The sequence below is a fragment of the Cataglyphis hispanica genome, chromosome 4 (genome assembly GCF_021464435.1).
Source record: "Cataglyphis hispanica isolate Lineage 1 chromosome 4, ULB_Chis1_1.0, whole genome shotgun sequence".
NCBI lineage: Eukaryota > Metazoa > Arthropoda > Insecta > Hymenoptera > Formicidae > Cataglyphis > Cataglyphis hispanica.
In genome coordinates, this window is record NC_065957.1 from 6,054,925 (window position 1) to 6,078,509 (window position 23,585).

Sequence of the window (23,585 nt, forward strand, 5' to 3'; positions counted from 1 at the left end):
TTTTTTATAAGAGACTATTGAACATAATTATGTTATGCATGCTTAGGAAATCATCTTTTATCATCTTTTGTAAAAAAAAGATATGCTTAATGTAGATTCTGTTTATTAACATCGATAGAAAAAAATCTTATTTTAAATTCAATTTTAGATTTATGATATTTGGTAGATTTCAAAATAAAATTAATTTATACTGCATAAGTGTGCCGTGTATTTCGATACATGTGTATAGCCTATATATTCTAATATGTTTTTTGTATTTTGATTCTTCAAATATATTTTATATATTATTTATATATTACACAAATCATAAAATTATAGAGAATTTTATTAAAAATTTTCTATCATAAATTACAAAGGCTAAGGAGGTTTTAATTGTTGAAATAATGATGTTACGATCCGTAAGTCTTTTTTACTAAAATAACAAGAGCAGAAAAGAAATATAGTTTAGGATGTTGTTGGTAAGATACGTGTTTTTCGACGTTCTCAGAAACGGAACGAGATGGAAGAAGACGAATCGAAGCGGGCTCACAGCACTCACGAGACAACGGCAGCTGTCTTTCGTTCGCGCGCTACCAGCCTTCTGCTTATTAATTAAACCGGCACACGCGAGTTTAACGCGCTACCGTTCCCTGACTTACGTTGGCAAGCACCGCATCTAATTAAGAATCATCTTCTCGCGCGGAAGTCGAAGGCCGCGTGCTCGTGTCGTAAAAACCGAATATCGAATGCTCGATTAGTTACTCGCGATTGCCGTTTCGGATTAACCGCTCTTCTCGAACGGTGCCACGCTTTCGGTGCGTGTCGCGCTTAATTCGAATGCGTAACGGTAGTGAGGACGTGTTTTATTTGTCTCGAAAACGAGACAGCATCGTAATCCACTTGTAAATTACCGCGGTGCCCGTATGCGAATTTTGTTTATCGTCGCTTAACTGCCGTGAGAAAGATGGGAGATTTTCGTTAATTAAATAAAATATACAATTATTATGTTAATTAATGCATTTTTGGAAATGTATTAGTGATAAGTTTGTATTATATTGTCTTGTATTGTTAATAATTATTTCATTATTATTTCCTTATTTCTAATTATCAATTATTATAATGTTAATTAGCATAATTAAACTTATAGGGATATTTTGATTTTTTTACAATAAACTTCATATAAGAATATAAAGACATCCATTCATAGTCAGGTGTTATTATATTATGTATCTAAGGATTACCATATAAGAAGTCAAGGCGATGATTTTATAAAAAGTCAACAGCCATAATTCTTAATGGCCAAAGCTTTTTTTAACTGACATTACACGAGCGGGTGCAATCTTCGCGATACATATAGGATCGGACACAATGCAAAAAAAGGCCGACTTGTTTATACATGGTTAACATAAAGAAGTAGAAGAGGAGGGGAGCATAAACAAGCCGAATAATCGTTGTTCGTCAAATGTGGACACGACATTATCGAGTCGTGGAAAAAACGTACCACGTGCTCTTACGGGAGGAAACCATAAATGGCATTACAGCTGCGAGCGCGTCTTCTCGAATGTATAGTGGGAAGAAAGAGAAGACGAAGAAGAAGAAATCGCAAAGCCATGAATCAGATATCTCGGTTGTTCGATCGATTCGGCTCTCGAGTCACTTTTGGACATACTTTAGCGCCGACCCGATCGCGAGTCGCCTTTATGTCGCCGATTCCCGGAAACCGTGCAATTAAATGTTTCGTCTGTTTGTTATATGAATCTTAATTGCACGACGACTCTTGAGGACAATACTAACATATTTTAATCATTCATCAATAGTAGAGAATACAAGATTATTTTGTAGAATTGATATTTTCATGGCGTTTATAGCGTTAACGTAAACGCGACCGGTGTGATAAAAATCTTTTTCCCGTAAAATAATTGTCTCCAAAAAATTCAGAGACATTTACTTCATTGTCCGACGAAATAAAACGCAAACGAGTTTGACATTTGCGAAACATGGGAAACAATGTTCACAATGTGAGCGCAAAACGCTCGTTGCAAACGAAATTACAGTATCCGCATATCTTTGCGATCAACACCTTGCGAAAATTGTAATTTAAGGGTATTAGCGTAATTAGGATTTCCTTAAATTTCTCCGTCCTTGAATGCGGCAATTGCACGCGACAGCGATGTAACTATACTTCGCCATCGTGATTATTACCAAATGTCATTGCTCTGGCTGATTGCTTGTGTGACGAACGCATGTGCAGTATTTGAATCAAAAGGGGGTCGAAAAGGAGAGGGGGCGCGGGGGACAGAGAGAACTGCCAGAAAGATCGCCTGGAGCAACTGGAATCAGAGAATTAACGAACGTATAAGCATTATTTATGTTAGTCCGGGTCTGCATAAAGCTGTTATTACATGCAAGCTGTAACTGCCCGCGATTCAATGCCTTCGATTCGGGTGAGAAAGTGTCCACCCAAGATGGTTAATAATAATTTTCCCCTTCGTGACGCGGCATGGTGCACGCAGAGCACGACGATTGCGAGCGTAACGAATCGATGGAACGACGAGTGAAATGCACTCGATAACGGGTTATCACTAATTTTGTTCTGCTTAATTATTATCAAGCACAGTCGAACCACTACGCTTCATCAGATGTTAAAAATTATGCCATAGATTATTACGTTTGAGTTATACTGTAGTGATAACTTCTAAGCACGTATAATATTTATCAAAAATAAACGCTTTACATTTATTGTATTTTTGAAAAAACGGAGAAAATATGCTTAAAATTACGAAAAAGATATGTAAAGGAGAACTCATTCAAAAATATGACAAAAAATCATTTGTAATATCTTTTACGTTAGTTTTATTTTTTATTTCAGCAAAAATATAAGAGATTTCTTGTATTAGTATTTTTTTAGAATATCTGTCAAATATCTCTTAAAGGAGTGGAAAAATCTCATTATCATATTTATTTTCAAATAAATAAAGAAACTTCTTTTTGTATATTCTTTTGTATAAATATATAGAGAACCGATAAAAGATAATATATCTAAAACTTAACAAAAAAAAAAAAAAAAGATAAAATCGTATCTTTGATCGAATATCGAATATGATTGTACAAGATTTCCACGGAACTTTGAACTATCTGAAACTTGTTTCTTTCTTGAGAATATATCTAGAGAATCCGTTTTCAAATCGATCGATTACAGGTTACATTATAGTATATCACGCGGGTGACAGTTCCGAATTAAGAGAACATAGTCGGAGATGTTATCGGTCTTTTCTGACCCAGAAATGTTATTTCGCCGATCAAAGAATCGAATCTGAGTAGTCATAAGTTTTATTGGCATACATTCCGCGCCTCCAATCAAAATGGAGCAGAAGAGTGAGTAATTATATTGACAGTGAGATCTCGATATTGCTCTCGTGCACGAGAGAGCGATTTCGGGAGCACCTGTTGATATCATTCCAGTTAGAGGGAAACATAATATATAGTACGCTTTCGATTTCCGTATCATTTTATAGGTGTTATTTTTATATTGTAACGTAACACGAGATCGCGTTATCAAAATTACTGTAATTGGTATCTTAATTTATTCAATAATGATTGATTGAAAACGAGAGCGAAGCAGCGGGAAATTGTTTTATATCAAATTATCATTTATATGAATAAAAGATAATGTGACATCGTAAGAATAGTAGAGTATATTAACTAATAAAAATTCTAGAGAATTAAAAAAAGTGAAAATTAAAAAACTCCTTTAATTTTAATTAGTAATGTACTAAATAATAAAATTCATATATATAATAAGATATATATAATAAGATTCATATATAATTATTACTTAATCCTATTTATTCTCTTTGCTATAATTACACATATAAATATTTGAAATATCATGACTTTTTTTTATCTTCCAATCGATATGCATATTCAGATATCCCATCATTTCTCTTTTTGTTGTTGAATAATTTTCAGAGGCTTGAAATTTTAATTTGTCTCTTTTATAATTTTTTAATTTATCCTGTCACGATACGGCAAACAGAAATGATGGTTCATTGCTTGCGCAAGTTTATTTCGTTCGCGAATGATACGGGTAAAAGCAACGAGAAACATCACCATATAATAAATGATTCTTCCTGCTCGCCGTTATGTCAAAAAATAGATTGGTAATAATTAAAGAGTCAGCCAGCTGCGTCCCATCAATTTTTATCAAAATGAAGCCCACCAGAAAGTTGACATTTGATTTCTAGTTTGTACCTTTGCAGTTGCGCGAAGGATGATCCATCGCAAGGAAGTATAGCATCGATCCTTCATTCCGCTTCAGCAAATACGAACTTCATTCTAGAAGTTTTATCTTGATCTTTACTATTGCATTTTTGTTGCAATTAAATTGTTTATTATCTCTATTTTTTATATATTTTTAGTACCAACAATATATATATATATATATATATATATAAGTTTATATCATTTTATTACAATGGAATTTTGAAAAAAGAGCTAAAGTTGTAAAGTGTTTTAGTGGAATTTATATGTTCTGATTAGTAGAGTAGATTAGTTTAGATATCAGTTGAGAATTTTCTTAGTTTTTATTTCAATATTCATATAAACAAAATAAGATATATATATATATATATATATATATATATATATATATATATATATATACATTATATTACATTATATTATATATATCAGATTTTTATTAGATTTATATTAGATATTTACATTATATTACATTATATTATATATATTAGATAAAAATATGCAATTACATTATAGCTGTGCTACTATTTTTACATAGAATGCATTATTAGTTATTAATAGCAGCAATATAACATTAATAATGACATATATACATTAATTGCTCTTATATAATATAATATACTTTGAATTATCAATCAATTGTGTGTCCATAAAGATAAAGGGCTTAATTTAGTAGTTCCACGATCGAGAATTAGATATGCAATCGATGAAAACGATCGATATGTTGTTAAAAGCTCGTTAAGGATCTTTGTGCGGGCCGATGATCCTTGAAACCGGAAATTTCTAGGCGCTCCCACGAGCATTCCGTGTTAGTGCCTAAGTCGCAGGTGCTTATTTCTAAGTGGCTAGGAATGAGGACTTCTTTTTGAAGCACGTGCGCGAAGAGAATTTCCCGCCAAAGTCTTGGTTTAGTTTCCTACATTACTCGCGCAAAAGAACAAAGGAGATAAAACCACCTGCAACATCATAGAATGCAAGAAGGAAAACTATCCTTAACGTATTTTGGTGCAATGTTATTTTCAGGTGACACGTGTATGCTGCCAGCTTATATCTATTACTTAATACTCGAACAGTTATTTCTTGCGCAAAAGAAGTGCCAATGACAACACGTGCTTGAAAAACGATGTTATAATAACGTTAATATATAGATCGTCTTGAGGAAATATTCTAATTTTTACCCAATTTTATATTTTATTAATTATATTAATACATAAAAAATGTAATACAATATTTTAACATTTTTAGATTAAATTTAATCTCTTATACATTATGTCTATTTTACACACACACACAAAATATAATAATAATTTTTATTCTAATACAAAATTATGCCACATAATATTTATATTTATGAAAAAATTATTAAAGTATTTTATTTTAAAGAGATTATTTATTTTGTAGAAAATGTACTTATTAGAGAATTTTATATTTTTTTACAATTTATCTCGAAACCATAAAGTATGTTATATTACTTACGTAATAAAACTGTTACGTAGCAAAACATCCAAATTGGTTATTTTTTTATGCATCAAATAATTAGCTTAACTTCAAGGCCATTTTCATACCGATCATGAAAGAAATAAATTATTGGGAGACGAAGAAAAACGGCGTTTGAGAACAGGAAACGACGCTATCGGCGCCATCGTCCGCCCCATTGGACAGTCTACATAAGTAGCGGGAATACACTAGTACTTACAACGGTGACTGACAATGAGTACAAAGCAACGTCGGAAAGTACCCAACGACAACGATCTATTTAATTACATGTGAGGTTTCGCAGGTGTAGTTACTTCCTCTTGTCTCTAGCCGCCTTCCCCTTGTCCTTTCCTTCATTTTAATTCGTCGTCTTATGTATCACAATCGTATAATCAATCGAGCGTGAGAACCGTTCCTAGCAATGACATCGAAACAGAAAAAATAATGTTGGAACGCCCGCATTAAGAAAGAACGTCACTAATTTATTATGTGGGAACACAATAATCATGCTTAAGTTTTCAATTGACCGTGTGAAATTCTCTTGCTTCTCCTTACGATATCATGATAAGGAAAATATTACGGTGACTTTTATTGGTATTTATTAATTATAAATGCGGAATGTTTTTATTTATATAATAATAAAACAATATTTAAATATTTTTATATACAAAGAATTAAGATCTTAAAAACATTTTTTAAATCTGCTTTCTAGGACTTGAGAAAAAGATATTTTGTGTTGAAGGAACATTTATGCAAGTTGTTTTTTGATGTGTTTAATTTGACGAATTCTGAGCGTTATCGTCGAAATCACTCGAGACAAGATTTATCCGACTAATTCATCTGATAATTGGGCGAATTTATTGTAGTATAAAGCATATGATGTATATGTTTAAGCAACAACTGATGGTTTCGATAGACGTTGATATGAAAAGAGAAACCTGGTTATAGGCCGAAGTGCAGAGCCGACAGAGGAAAGAGAACTGATACAATATGCGTGAAAAAAACCGAAGGAACCGACCGATCGACGAGAAACCGCATCGGGCGCGACAGGTGGTCTTACATTGTAATATCGAATTGCAACAATGTATGATAATTATTGTCTTGCATGCAATAGGAAGGCGTAGAAAGGTAACGAACAGGAAGGATTATTATCCGCCAATATTGTTCGCGAAATTGGAACATAGGGAACATTGGAACATATTATATATATAAGAAAGTTTTCTCGTCACGGAAGAGAGGACGCGCATTCTCTTGTTGCTCAATCACATATGCTTGTTCGAAAGGAAGTTTGATATATTTTCGCCGGTGAATTGTGCCAAAGGTTTAATCGAAAAAATGAGAATGAAAGCGATAAAACAGAATTTGCATTTGATAATGTATCTTTAGCATGATAAATTATAAATTATATTTATTTAATATTCTTATAAAATATTCTTAGTAAGATATGTTTTAAAAATATCATTTCGAAAAGAGAACGTAAACATTTTTCATTTCCTATATTTTCTCTTGCAATAACTGGCTGCTGATACTATGCATTCATCATTAGCACAATCATTAATAATGTGTCTCTTGCAATATTATAGGAATATTACAAAGACAGAGAGAGAGAAAGAGAGAGAGAGAGAGAGAGAGAGAGAGAGAGAGAAATAGATGCCTTCGAGTACAGTATGTAGCTGCAAATTCTCTAGCAGATGGTCTTGGGTCCCCCCGAAAGCTAATCACTCGAAAATGATGAAAGGGCATCGAATAAAAAAGTACGTGATGACATACGAAAGAAGGGGTTGAGAGGGAAGAGGGAAGAGAGTAAGAATGGCAAAGACGGAACGATATTCTTGTAGAATCTTGCTGCACGCACGACCGCAAACTGGCACACGCGGTAAAGTGATGCTATCGATGATTCGCCTGCATTTTTATTTCTTCTCCATTCCATCTTTCCCCCTCTCCCCTCTTCTTCGTTTGCTACTTACATACCGCTACTAAGATACCGCGCGAATTGTGTTAACCGTTTTAGACACGGTGCAAAAATAAATATAGATAAAAACGAGAAGATAGAGTGAAAAGAATAAGGACGGTATAGAGAGAGCATGGGAGAGAAAGATGCGAGGATAAAAGAGAGGCGGAGGGAAAAGGTGGAGTGCAGCACGAGCCACTCGCTCCCTGCACCATCTGTTACACCGTTGCATCGAAGACGTTGCGCCCAAGCCTTCGCAGGGACACCATATGCTTACTGTATGCCGCACCGATATTACAGGACTATGGCGCTTTTATTGTTTTAAATATCATACCTGTCGTACGTGATGATTAAAATCTTGCGATTTCGAAAGAACGTAATTTCCTGCATCAGACGAACGCTAAGGATCCAAACGGCGGCGCATCTGTAATAGGCGAAGAAATTGTATCAGATCCTTATCATTAATACAATCATAGTTACATACATTATAAATTTGTTTATAGATTATTATAGTTAGAATTCAAACTTTACGTTATATACCGACGACTCTCTCATGATGAATAAATTACTTTGACAGTATTTTACGAAAACTTAAACTTGATAAAAATCGCGTTACCAAAAAGTCTTCTCATTCAAAAAGTTACCTCATTTTCGGAAAAAATCAACTGTGCAGTGTTTATTCTCGCCCGATATAGGATCTTGAAAATCGTGCAAGTTAACATGAATATTTATAAATAAAAGATGCAAGATTATATCATTCCACACAAGAGAAGAAAGCAAACATTTTCTTCGAAAGTTGGTTACACATTTTTTATGCATATACATATATCAAATTCAATCAAATCTCTTATCTTAATTTAATATAATTGTAAACTGACGATAATTATAAATATGTAATTATCAATAATAGTTGCAACATAATAATTATAACAGAATTTATACAAAATAATGATAAAAATTATGATATTGAATCAAAACAGAATTTAAAAATTTTATCTGTTATTTTGAAATAACTATATATTCATACTAAATTGTAAGTCTAATTACATCAAAAAATGTTAAAAAATTAATGTGTGGAAAATAACAATACACGGACAAATTGTATGTTCAATTATATTAATTTTTATCAATAACTACATGTATCGTGCTATTTTATAAAAAATAATCAAAACTAATAAATAAGAATATAAAAAGCACAAAATATGTATAGACTGATTATAACATTATGAAGTGCTTGCTCGTGCCGTTCCCAAAGATACAATCCACTACAAGCGAATCATCAGCAGGTAATCTCACGAAATGAGTTTGTAAAATCGCATTCCTATTCACATTCGCGTGGAACGGCGCGCGTTACATCAAAGGTATCGCGCTGCGTCGTTCCGGGGTACGAAACGAGGACGTTGATATACACATACGCACAGGGTCTACGCACGAGCGCGTCCAAGAATGGCTTTTAGCTTCCCTCTTTCTATCTTTTTTTTTTTTCTACCTGAGCCACGTGGCGACGCGTGCTGGCTACGGGGGACAGTTGTCGAGGGCTGATCGGCCGATGCCTCGCCCGTCGTGTGTGATTCAAGGTATCTTTTGGACAGAGAAAAGAAAAGAGGATAAGAAACATCGATGAAATTGGAAGAAGAGCTACTTGTTGGAGAAAGAATCCCGACAGTTCACGGCAGGATGAGATTGCCATTCGATTCCTCTTTATCTTCGACAATCGTGACAGGTCTATATTCTGTATTTCATGGTCATTAAACGCGGAATATTTTTGGAGAATATAATTTAATTATAATAATTGTTCTTAATTTTTTTGCGTTTTTTGCATTTCCTCAGCTGGTTATCTTGACAATTTTAATATTTGTCACAAATTTTCAATAATTGAGAAATTCCATTTTTTAATAAATAAACCTGAGATATGTGAAAAAGTGAAATTCTATTATTAATAACATATTGACCTTAAAAAATAAAAACTATGAAGTATATGAACCGATTAAAACTTCGAGAAAGATGTAAAATTTATAATTTATGACAGACCATCTGTCCCGTATATATTGGTTTTAAAATCATATATCCAACCCCATCTATAATAAATGGTCACGTGTTTTCTCCGATATTTTATAATACTATTTGGTATTTGCTGTGGGTCGCGTGCATGGGAACTCATAACAACGAAGATACTCACATTCTTTTTATGTCAATCATGAAATACGATCTATATTTCGATCATTTCCTAAACATATCTTTTTTTCTTATGTGTTTTTTTCTGGCTATATAATATATATTACATTATTACAAAAAATATTATAATTATTTATTACTTTATTTATGCATAAAGGTTTTATTACGTAACTTTTGTACATCTTTCAATATTGTTACTTATTATGTTCTTATTTTTCTTTACACATCTTTATTGATCATTTTTCCATAATTTTTAGTACTTACATATAAGAGAAGCAGTTCGAAAACCGTTATATAAGATGACGAAGCATCGGCATCGTTCTGAAAGCATTAAATTTTATACACGTTTTCTCTAATTAATTTCTGGAAAATCGACTGCATCCCCTTAAAGTGTGACATTCCATTAGCCACATGGCACGTCTGTGCATTTTACATAAGCCATTTACGATGTAAACACTCCATATTAATTTGTTTCTATACGCAGTCTTTTTTCAAAAACTTTTAGAAAAAACCCGAACAGTAAATTAATTGATACATATGAGAATATATTTTATTTTAAAAAAAATTGCATCTGACATGCATTATAGATCATTTCTTCATTATTCAAACATGAGTCACTCTCGGCAGGAGCTTCTCGGATTCGAAAAATCGCAGGGAACGACAGACATCGGCGATCGACACCGCTCTGCTGGGGTGGATTTAGTGATTAGCAATTAACTTCGACCCTCTTGCTGCCCGCCGATGTCCAAGTCCCTCTCCCCTCCCCCCCCCCCCCTCTCTCTCTCTCTCTCTCTGCCTCTCTTCCTCTCTCTTTTTCTTTCTCTTTTTGGATTATTTTTCTACGCTCTAGCAGCCGCTGATTTCCGTTCGTCGGAAACGTCATGTGGCACATTAATTGGATCCGCGCTGAATAAAAGGAGGAGGCTCCTACATCGAACTTAGAAACGCCCGAACCAGTCTCCATTGAGATATAAATAGTGGCAACATGACAGTGACTGACGTGGATAAACGGTATCTCAAAAGTCATATGTATGTGCTGTATATGTATGTATATATACATATATGAATTCTATATATTATATGTATATAATATTTTGTATAATTATTTATATTATTATAATTGCATTATTAACAAATTAATCCAGGTAGCAAGCGCACGTCATTGTGACATCAAATGACGTCATTTTGACGTTTAATGACATTATTGTGACGTGCATTTAGTACCTGGGAATATTAATTTGTTTACCTTAAGGTAATAATTTTATTTTAATATTTTAATTTTGCCAAACTTAGAGTTAAAAATAAGTATATATTTTTTTTTCTATTCCAGCATATAGCCTATATAGAAGGATCATATTACAATAAAATTATTCGTAATTACATGCTAAATAAAGAAATTCTGCATTTCAAATTATCGTTGTAATCTTTTAACGGTATGTGATAGCGATTCATGATACTGATAGTGATTCATAGAAATCATTGGAGAAATGATATAATGTCAACGCAAAAATTTCTCGCAAAAGATAACGGAGAAAGTTGTCCGATATTCTTTTTCCACATTGGCAATGTGATGACAAATTAAAATGGCTAAGAGAAGCAGGTGATGTCGTCTTGATAGCTCATTTATTTTACACGTTGGTCGATTCTTAAATATGGTTAATCAAAACTTCAACGCGACATTAAAATTGGCTTTTTATTCTAGTTAATGGAAATTTTGTGATGTAGCGCATATATAATGAGATATTTTTTATTAGATTACGAAATTCTTATCTCTCACTTTGCTGTTTTTAGCATATTTTTGGCAATCTGTTTGATACTTATCTAATATTTATTAGAAAAGTAAAATAACGCGCATACATACACAAATACAGAATAGAATAAATATAATTAGACATTTTTAAATATTTTGTGTCCCTTTTAATTATATTTAAATTTTTATAATTATAAAATAATAAAAAGAGTAGAAATGCTTTCTTTCTCTCTCGTAAAATATAATTATATATTAAAATAATATATATAAATTTAATGATTATTTATTTGACATATATCTTATTAAAATTAATCATATGAATATTAATGTGAAATAATGATAATGTAATAAAAATATAATATAATATCGATGCTAGGATATCAATTGTTTTCCGATTACATTATCAAAAATCGCGTCAATCGTAGTATGCATTAACATTAAGCGATGCACAGGCCTGGGAACTGAAGCAATCATCGACAGCGTTGCCGCAATAACAGCCCTCCAGATCGTTCAAGGATTCACCTAGGTTCGCATTAGTTGAGGGTGAATCACCCTGGGGATTTAGGTGGTGTTTAACACGCTCCAGTGAATCGGAGCGTCGCCGTGGTTGAAACGAAAAGTTACGGCGATATGTGAAAGTGGAAACGAGACCGGTATAGAAAGAGAGAGAGGAGGACCAACGGTGCGTGACCCCCTCTAGAAGGGTCAAGTACCGGAAGTAGAGAGAAGCACCGAATGCAGTGCCCCCCGAAAGCACTGGGTCACGTGGATGAACAACAAATTAACCGGCATCGAAGCATCGCCACTCGCCTGCCCCACCGGCGACCAAAAACCTATCCACCCCTCGGTGAGCATCCCTGAACATCCCTCGACTTACGTATCCTGCCGCCATATGCCGCGCAGGTGAAAAGAGCTCAGGCTGACACCGGTGGAACGACTCTACTGTGTTATCGGAGTCCTTGATACACAACTTTGGAATAACGACACATACATAATATACGATGATTATTAATAATAATATCGATGAATTTGTTTGAATTCCATGTTGATGAATTTTTTTGGTAAAAATTTGAATATCCTTTTTTTTATCTTCCTAACGTTCAACATTAAAAATTTTAATTAACAACTGAGTATAATTAAAATTTGGGATCACATGATATACCAAAATGGAATCACATGATATACCAAATACTTTATTGATATTTGCACCATATGCTAATTATTAATATATGGGTAATTATTAGTATATAGGTTAATAGCATATCTTCAATTTTTTATGATATATAAAAATTCTTATTTTATATTCATATTCCACATTCTTTATCAACTTACCTAAAAACTATATTAATTATTGCACCAATCATTTTTTAAAAATAGGTAATTGCTGTGATTTCTGAAATCTAAATTATTATAATTATGTTTTATTTCCACTCAAAATTGATCCATTCAAAATTAATAAAAAGTAGGAAAAACGGATTGCTATCTTCGATTTTATATTTTATCTGAAGTAATTATGATGATTCAAAGAATATTTTATACTACATTATTTATGGGTGGAGGGTTAGTCTTTCCGTAAAAATTATGAATAAGTAAAATCTATGAACTTACAACATAATATATTACAATAATTTATTATAAAAACATCTCAATAAACAACAAAGATTTGATAAAAGAAATTTACATAATATTAATGATCAGAATAATATTTTACATATGCATATACATTACGTTACATTTCGTTTATCAATTCCACGCATTAACTCAATCGTATCCTGTTCTATCCTAATAATGCTAAATGCTTGCTTCTGTATGCGCACAGACTTATTTATATTCCCTATCGTATCTCCAAGGGAACTTAGAAGAAGGCACATAAATTTCTACATTAGCATTAGAAGGCGTGTGTAGATTGTGGCATCACAGAAAGTTTAATTTGAACGGTTTTGTTCCACCAGTTGATACAGCTGCGGAGAATCAACTCTATGCGATTAGATCGAGGATTACGTCTAAAAGAAGATAAAAATTTCCGTTCCGCATGTAAACGTCTTTAACTCACGACCGAGTGGATGGCAAAACGAAGTGACGAGAACTTTTATCGAGAGAGCTCTTTGATAAATCCTTTCAGAAGTAAACAAGACGTCGCGTTGTCAATTGAATGCACGGAAATACATTTATAATCCAGATCTATTTAATCGACGTTTCGATTCTTATGTAAATAAACCCACATTTCTGTCATGGTATTATTGAATGATAAGAAATACGTGCTTCATTTTAGACAATTGCGCAAAATATAATATACTTTAATATTACAAGTTTTTAAAATATGTAAGATTCAAACTCAATGTTTATTATTATATTGTATAGATATATGTTTATAAAGAGCATTATATAATATATATATATATATATATATATATATATATATATATATATAATGTTAGAAAACGGAAACAAATATTATAAATTTTATTTGACATTCATCTTTTTTATTAATAAATTTACTGGAAATAATTTTATAAGTGCAAAAATAAAACATAATTATAATAATTTAGTTTTCAGAAATCACAGCAATTATCTTAAAAAATAATTATTAATGCAATAATTGATATAGTTTCTCTGTTATTGTAAATTGAAAGAATGTGGAATATGAATATAAAATAAGAATTTTTATACATCATAGAAAAATTGGAGATATGCTATTAACATATGCTAATAATTAGCATATGGTAAATTATCAATAAAGTATTTGGTATATTATGTGTGTCCTACAAATCAACAAATACTTTCTCTAATTCATTAAATATAATAAATAATTATGTAGATATTATTTTATAACGTTTCGTTGACTTCGTTACTTTTAAAAAGTCAATAGATTAAATTAAATAAAGGAAAATAGTATCAGAGAACGATCAAATCTTTGATATGTGATGCAATCTCGCGAGTGGGTATATGAATAAAGATTTATCGCAAGTTCCGTTTTGAAAGGACGATGTCGACGAAAAATGTTTCGGACTGAATTTAAGGTAATTGGGAACCTTGTTTTCCTGTGCCACTCTGTAATAATCGGCGCATTTAGTAGTGATGTAAGCAAAGGCAGATGGTCCGTGCTTGTGTCATCGGCTTCCAATGAAGAAAATTATTCTGCTTTCCATCGAGTGTGCCAGATTATCAGCACTCAGACTATCAGTATTCTTCAATGCATTTTTACAATACGTCTTTCTGTTTTTTTTCTCTTATGTGCAAAAGTATATATCCAATATATAATTATATTTTATATTTTATTATATTATCTTATATATATATATATATATATATATATATATATATATATATGTATATATATATTGCAAAATATTACTTAAAATTTGCTTAAATTATTCCATATAAGTTCACATAAACGTATAAATAAAACATAAGTTTTAATCCTATCTATAATAATTCCATATAAATGTTTAAATTATACTTAAAAATATTTTAATTGTGAAACGTAAGATTCATGTGTGTCATATAATTCAATTTAAGTAATTCAATAAATTTAACAAATTAATGAGTTACGCATATTTGTCTTATTTAGCCGGTATAACGTAATCTACCTCATTGAATTTCTGCAAGCGATATTGTATCTATCGGAGGCGTCAAACCATTGCAATTATAAGCTGCGTACCGATGACACCCGCAGTGTTCGTTTAAAGACGCTTTCTGCGGGACCGCAACGGAAAGTATATACGAAGACGAGACGCATCGCACAGGTGGCACTGCAAAAGAACCACCTGCATCAACCGCGGCTACGTACCGCGCGAATGTTCGTTCGTTCGCAACCATTTACTGCATAATCGAAGTTGAAACGGTACTGAATTTAAAGAAAAAAGAAAGGTAAATCTAAGAAAAGTATTATAATCAGTATTTTTTTTCTTAATTCAAAATGCTCGTTTTTAATATATTAGTTGCTTAAAATTTAATAAAAATTATTTTACCAAAGAGAATGGCATATCGGCATGAAAATATCTAACAATATACATATATTATTTACACACTTAAAATGTTCAATTCATATATCTTATATTATATATAGCATTCATTATATATATCGTATATTTTTAATCGTATATCAATGTTATAAAATTTGGATTTTTTTCGAGTTTTGTTTTTCTCTTCTTGCCTCCATCTTTTAATTATGCTCGCACAATGCAATTTAATGATATCTTCCTTCGATGCGCGATTTCCGATTTATGTCAAGCGTAAAATCTCATACATGCGGTGTTATGTTTATAAATTGATTGCGACTACACGGCGTTACGAGACGGTGACCGATGCAAATATTTAGCGGCACGAGACAACGAAACGTAAGATTATGAGGTCAAACAGGCGGTTACCTTAATGAGCCATCGCGTCTACCACTTCTTACCGTTGATTCTCGACGCGGCGCGAGGAAAGTAAAGTCAGCCGGCAGGTAGTTTTTCGGTAGAAAAGGAATAAAACAGGTGCGGGAACCGACGCGTTCGCGCGCACGAGCAAACCATCTAGACACAACACGCGGTTTTATCTACACTGATTTATCAGGAGAAACAAATTGTCTGCGATAATTCACCTGTTGCCTCACCCGCCGGGCAACCGCCGCCCTCGCGCACCGTCCTTAAAAATTCGTTCGGGTTCGCTGGAACAAATAAGCTGATGCGTGATATCTCCAGCTGGACCTCGGGGTGGGAGATCATCGATATTCCCGGAGAATATCCGTGAATATACCTACCCGGTACTTGACTATTACCATGTCTGAGCGATCGTTTCATCAGGGCCGATCATGTCTAATTTTATTTCGATTGATTTTTTGTTTTTTTACAGTATTGTCTTTTCGTAGAACTTAATAAAGAGAAAAAAAATAGAGAATATAGTGATAGTAATTTGTACGATAATATTTTCTGATGCGGCGCACACAAATATAACTAAGTTCTTATAATTTGTTTATAATTTATTGATTGTTTTTAAATTATTTATTGCTTATAATTTTATAGTTGCAAAATGCGTTATCATTTTTTCAATATATACATATAATGATGTTCAAAATTTTATCGCTTTATATAATTAGGTATATTGTGAGATTTATGTTAATATCATTAAATTTTGGTAGTTCAAATATTCAAGTCAATTAATCTCAAGTAAATTAAGAATATCGCTTAATGGAATTTGCTGATTACGGAAGTACTCGAGAAATCTTTGACCGTCAAGAAATCATAATAACATACTCTCGAATTTTTATGCATTTTACGACCGAAGAAGGCGGCAGCAGCAATCCCCTTTAATATATAATCTTCAGTATTACCGTTTCGTCAGGCTTGAAAAATGGACCGATGCGATGCTGTTAAGGATCCCCGTATGGAAACTTGAACGAAATTCGCACGCATTGATATCCAAAGTGCGTGCGTGATCTAAATAAAATTTATTTTCAATGTGAGACACGATATACTGTTATTATATAAAAATGATTTAATAACACCCATGTAAATTTTTTTTGTTAATGCGTATATAATGTTAAATCAGTAAAATTTATGATACAATAATATGCTAATATAATAAATATAATGCTATTTTTATTATTGTACATCTAAAGAGGAATCTTTTTTCGAAACCAACTTCAATTTAATGTAGAAAAGCTCTTACATTTTTATAAATATATATTATTATCATATTTATATACATCATTAAAAATATATCAAAAGATTTTTTGACACTCTAGGACACTTTCGTAACCAGTAAACGCTTCTTCACGTTAAATATTCTTATTTTAATTTCAATTAATTAGCTTTTAAACATTAATATTATTAAAACTTTTGATAACATTAAAATAAATCTTATAATAATTATAAAGCAATCAAATTACGAACATTATCACATATTGGAAAAATGGTGATTCATTCTACATTCATAAAAGTATATTATACAAGCAATAACAAATTAAAAATATAACGAGAAAAAATGCTTACATGTGTTTTTAAATGCGTGCATAAATTTTTATCATATTGTAGCAGTAATTCTATATGTGTTGTGCTTGTTTTTCTCAAGGCAACTTGTATTTATTTGATCGTTTTTATTAAAATTTAACGATCTTCTCTTAAGAAATTATATTGCAAGAACTTTGTGTAAAGTATCTGTGATCGAGCAATTATAATTGGACGAATCAAGCCATCGTGTTCCTTTTTATATACTCAGGTGGAATACATGATTGTAAAATTATCGTGAATATCAAAGAAAAGATTTTATTACTTGATACTGATCGGTTAATTTAGTTGGAAAAAGTTTATTTATGCTGTATACAAGACAATATATATGTAAAGAAAGAAGAAAAAGATACTAAATTAACATTAAAATATAAATATAATTAATTTTACGAACGGTATGTGTATGTGTATGTTTGTGTATATGGTATGTGTATGATTCCCAAAATTGAAGTATATGCAGTTATTCAAGTTATAATGCGCACTTTTCTTTCGTGAAAAAAATTTGCTTCAGACTCATATAAAACTTAATTTACACAACTTTCTTCTGATTAAACGTAAAATCGTAATATATCCTTAATTTGAAAGCACAATTAATATCGTATTCAAAATACAAAATGGACATAATACATCATCATGTTAACTCGATAATTGATATTTTATACTATGTTATATGATAATATGTTATATGATATAATAAAATAATTTATAAAAGATTAAAATAATTTATAAAAGATTTATAATTGAAAAAATATAATTAATTTCTTCTCCATAAATGTCTTTAAAGAGAAAAAAAGGAAAGTGTTTTTTGAATTTAAAAAAACCATTAATTTTTTTAGTAAAAAGTATCATTATTTTGTCATCTTGTAATAACTAAATATTTTCTCTTTGTATATTACATTTAATATTGCAATCTAAAAATAATTGTAATTTCACTCATCGAAATCTTGTTTTATGTCTAGTTAGCATTCCTTATATTTAAGATTTCGTTATAATTGATAGTTTTTTTTCTAGGTGATTAAAAAAAAAAACTGATTTTTCATCATCATTAAACCGGTTTCACTTATATTACCCCAATGACTTCGCGCAACCTAGTTTCGAGAAGTTCACGCCAAGCTCGCGTTGTTCACTTCCGCCGGCTGATCAGATATACGCAAAAGCGAGGAAAACCAACGCAGGTTGCATGATGATGGACGATGCGTATGCTTGTACGCATTGTATATATACTTGTGCAACATCGTGTGCGCGTGCAGACTGCGCCGGCGATGAGAGATCATCGTCGTCTGGAAATTACGAAGGTAATCCTGACGGGTGCACCTTAAACTGGGTCAAGTGTATATGATAATAACTAATTTGCGCGCTTTATCAGATCCCGTTTTTGTACGTCCATAAGTATTTCATATTAGAAAATATATATTTATCTAAAAATGCGTTTTTTATAAGCCTACTTTTAAAAATTGCATAAGAAATAGATGTCTACAAACTTCTAATCTATATTATATTAGAAATTGAAATATTTAAACATTGGAATGATTGATAACAATCAGTATATCGATTTAATGAAAGTAACTTAAATATGAGTGCGTATATATTTTTGTCTACATTTTCTTTTTGACATTTAAATTATAACATTATTTTAATCTTTTTTATATCTTGCTTCTTGGGAAACACGTTAATTATTTTCCAGCAACTTTGTCGTTAGTTTAACAACAATGAAAGGAAATGAGAGGACTTTCGAAGCGGCCTACAAAAGCGTGCTCGTAATATGTTCATTTGCATATATAAATCTACGTGCACGCAATGCGCACATATGATTCGGTCATGTGATCATACGCACATGATGTACGTATGTATGTGCAGCTTCAGCTGTCTCTCTGTTTAACTGCGTCTTAAGAGAAAGAGAGATCTCCGGTAGAGAGGGAGAAAGAGGGTACGTCGGTAAGACTGTACGACACTTATTTTTATGCCCGCTCATTTGCACCCGCTTATGGTCGGGCACGTGCTACCCGGATCGATGGAGCGTGGTTTGTGTTGTGTCACATTCATAAACCATAAATGCATTTAATGTACATCGGACAATTCTTATTATTATCTTTTTCTTTTTATTTCAAAAAAAATATTCTGCATTTTGTCGCTGCCCAATTAAAGCATCTTCAAAATTTAATCTACTGTTTAATAAAATTGTAATAATCTTTATGTAATAGAGATTTAAGTTTTATCATGTATCTTTGGTCTCTGGTTACAGTATTTTTTATGTTTTTAAATATTACTTTTTAAAAATGTAATTTTTCTTATTCTTTAAATTTTATTTACTTATAACATTTTCATAATTTATATAAGAAAAAATAAAAAGATTTATATAGTATATAAAGATATATAAAAAGATAATACGAATAAACGGTACGCGCTATCTGATCGGTGCGCAATCGCGCTGGCCCTCTTTCATCGCGGATTATAAGATGCCCGGAAGACATCGTGTTTAGTTACGAAAACCGCAGTAACGTCGCTTAAGAGGATCAAACCCGTAATAGCGCATCACAAATTTAAAATTACGCTGACGACTCACTCCGCGCATATTCGCGATAAACATCATTTGTTGGCTCCGTCAAGTCGATGACGCAAACTGATCGATAAACCGCAATAAACCATAAATTAATGATCTTCGGGACAGCAGTAAATAAAAATTTTATCCTTCTCTCCTTAAAAAAAAAAAATGCGTATAGTGAACTGGGTATTATTGAATGGTCGACTGGTTGATTGGTCGTCGCTCTGTTTATTGAATCAATTTGCATCACAGATACGAATGCAGCGAGAAAATATGATCTGTGATACAAATTGTCAATTTGATGGATACTAATTTACATTAGTAAATATAGTTTATTGTAAAATATATGAAAATAGAAAATAAATATAAAAATGTATGAAAATGTAAATAGGTTTACAGCATGCATAAGAAAAAGGAACATAGATTGCATATACACATAAACCGGATTTTTCGCGATTGTTAATAGAAAAATACTTTTCAGAATCTTATCTCAAATTATCTTATATACAGCACATAAATTTTATTTTTGAATGCTTCATGCGCATCTGTAGAAATAAATAAATAAATAAATGTAATTATTTACGTGGACAAGTCAAATATAAATCAAACTTTTTCTAAAACATTGTATTAAAACATTTTATTCGATTAAAATATTTTTAGCGCATACTCAAGTCATTTTTCTACATATCTACTTAGATTTTAGTGGAAATTATGTAGAAAAAAATGACATGGGTGTGCGTAAATATATTTTGATCCAATAAAATGTTTTCGAAAAAGTTCGATTTATACTTTGTCCACGTATATATAATAGTATCATAAATTTTCAATTTATTTTTCTCTCGAGACGCATTTTTACACGCTCGCATTCTCTCTTAAATTATTATGAAGCATAGTTGAACGATGAAACCGCACCTGTGGTTTTCGGCTGTACTAGTCATTCTCGCATAATATTTCCGAATTATAGAACTATCTATGTGCGGACATATAATATATGAGGATGTGCTATCTTTAATCGAACGAAAGACAAAAGGGAAGAACGCTGAAGCCCAATGACTCGCGCTTTTCCAGACTAAAAGAACGTCGGACAGCTGGCACAAGGTGCCTCCTGCCCCCCTTGCTACATTCCCTTGTCGAAAGTTTGTACATACGTTCGTTGGACGTATAAACTCTGCGCTTCTTCTTCATAAATAAATATCATCTACGTATTTTATATGCAGTGGAAGTTATTCTAGATTCGACTAGCTTTTCTTTTAATGGAAAGTTTTATGAACAGATCTTTGGCAGCCCTATGGGTTCTCCGTTATCACCTATTTTAGCAGATATTGTGATGGATGATTTGGAGACACATTGTTTAGAGTCTACTTGGGTTTGCGGTTCCTGTATATTATAGATACGTAGATGATATTTTTGCTATTGTTCCACGTGCAAATGTTGACGAGATTGATTTGATTTTCAATAATTATCATCCACGTTTAAAATTCACACATGAAATAGAGTCGGATTCATGTATCAATTTTTTAAACACCAGTGTTATCCGTTCCAACGGAAAAATTTTAACAAACTGGTATAGAAAAGCTACGTGTTCCGATAGATACATAAATTTTATTCGAGCCATCCTTTTAAATATAAGTTGAACACCATTTTTAATCTTGTTGACCATGCTATTTTACTATCTGACGACCAGTTTCATGGAAAAAACATTGATGTCGTGAAGCAGTTCTTACTTAATAATTGTTTTCCGACACACATTGTTAATCGTTATATTTGTAAGAGACTGAATTTTTTGAAACACCGGAGCAGTAGCATTCTAGGTGATGGGGAAATTGATACAGACAAACCCTCCTACATCGCACTACCGTTTGTCGAAGGCTTGAGTGACGATGTTGGTCGGTTGCTTAAAAATATGGGACTGACAGTGGTTTACAATATACCTAAAAAATTAAATTCATTGATTAAACGCGGCAAGGACAGTTTGCCTATTAGCGATAGAACGGAGGTTGTTTACAAAATAAATTGTAAGAATTGTAGCGCTTCATATATTGGCCAGACAAAAAGACACTTAAGCACCCGAGTCAAGGAACATTGTAATAATATAAAAAAGCACGAAAGTAATTTATCCGTAATTAGCAAACACAAACTAAAATTTGATCATGACTTCGATTGGTCAGCGCCTGATATTCTACATAACGAAAACATGTAAGAAAGAGAGAAATAGCTGAAATGTTTTTATTAAAAATTTGACAACACTATTAATTCCCAAAAAGATACAGAGAATTTAAACAACATATACGATAAATTAATAAAGGTCGTTTAGTTGATCTCAGTATTCCAAACATAGTGGTTGACACAATGTCAGTTTGACATTTCGATTTTTCTCTTTCTACTTTTAATTATAACGTAAGTTGCTTAATCCTATTTTTTTTTTTTTGTAACATGACTATCATTATTTATTATATTGTAATTTTAGTTTCACTTGATAAGGACCAAAACCATATGGTCGAAACGTCGTGATATAATAATCAAACAATAAATTGCCAGTTTGGTCGTATAAACACTTGTTTATATATATATATATATATACGAAAAAGTTCTCATATACGGAATAAGAATATTTACGATACTTACATTGTCATTTGTAGAAATTCAAACGAACATTTTGAAAATATTTAATTATCAAATGAATATTTAATGAATTTGATGATAATTAGAGAAATTGATATAATCAATTGCCGGTAATATAGAAATTTGGTAATATAGAAATAATATCGACTGAGATATATAAAAAGTACAAAATTCATTTTTAAATATAATTTTGATTTAATTTTACTAATAATAAACAAAATTAATTAATTAATTAAAACTTGCCAACATATTCAACCAGTATTCTTTACATTGTTATATTTGCGTCAAAATTTGTTATTTGTTATTACTTATTTTTTTTAGAAAGAAGCATTATTTTTATTTTAATCCGCGAATGTCGCAAACGCGATCGATTTTTTCAATAATTTATTGATATCATAATTATAATTTCGGGAAACAACAATTTACTATAATTATATATGATTTTTAATAACAAATTCTATTAATGCGCAAAGCAAAATTACATAATGACATAAAATTTGTGATTATCAAATCACTATTTGTTATTCAAATATTATAATTAATATATTTATCTGCAGAGCAACAAAATATATATACATACCTGGTAACAATTGTGCAGAAATTGCGCTTTTGCTGCATTTCGGCAAGAGGATAAGCTGAAGAATACGAGGATGTCCATACGGTACGACGCCGATATGAATTCACTCACGAAAATCGATCGTCGAAACCGAAATTATTATTAATATTAGCGTATAATACCGATCGTATATGATGTACACATTTAACACGTTACGACACACAACTTATGACACTTTACGAGAGATTCACTGATTTAGATTTGCGAGAAACACAGAATGATTC

The 23,585-nt window shown here is 31.7% G+C and overlaps 1 long non-coding RNA gene across 1 annotated transcript; it reads right to left on the minus strand.

Moving 5' to 3' along the window:
• Positions 1-5,902: 5,902 nt before the first annotated feature.
• On the minus strand, positions 5,903-23,417 carry LOC126849276 (uncharacterized). Its single transcript, XR_007687385.1, has 3 exons — positions 23,326-23,417; positions 8,001-8,090; positions 5,903-6,130 (listed from the first exon to the last, which is right to left on the minus strand). It is a non-coding gene; the product is annotated as an uncharacterized LOC126849276 (long non-coding RNA).
• Between the last annotated feature and the right edge of the window lie 168 nt (positions 23,418-23,585).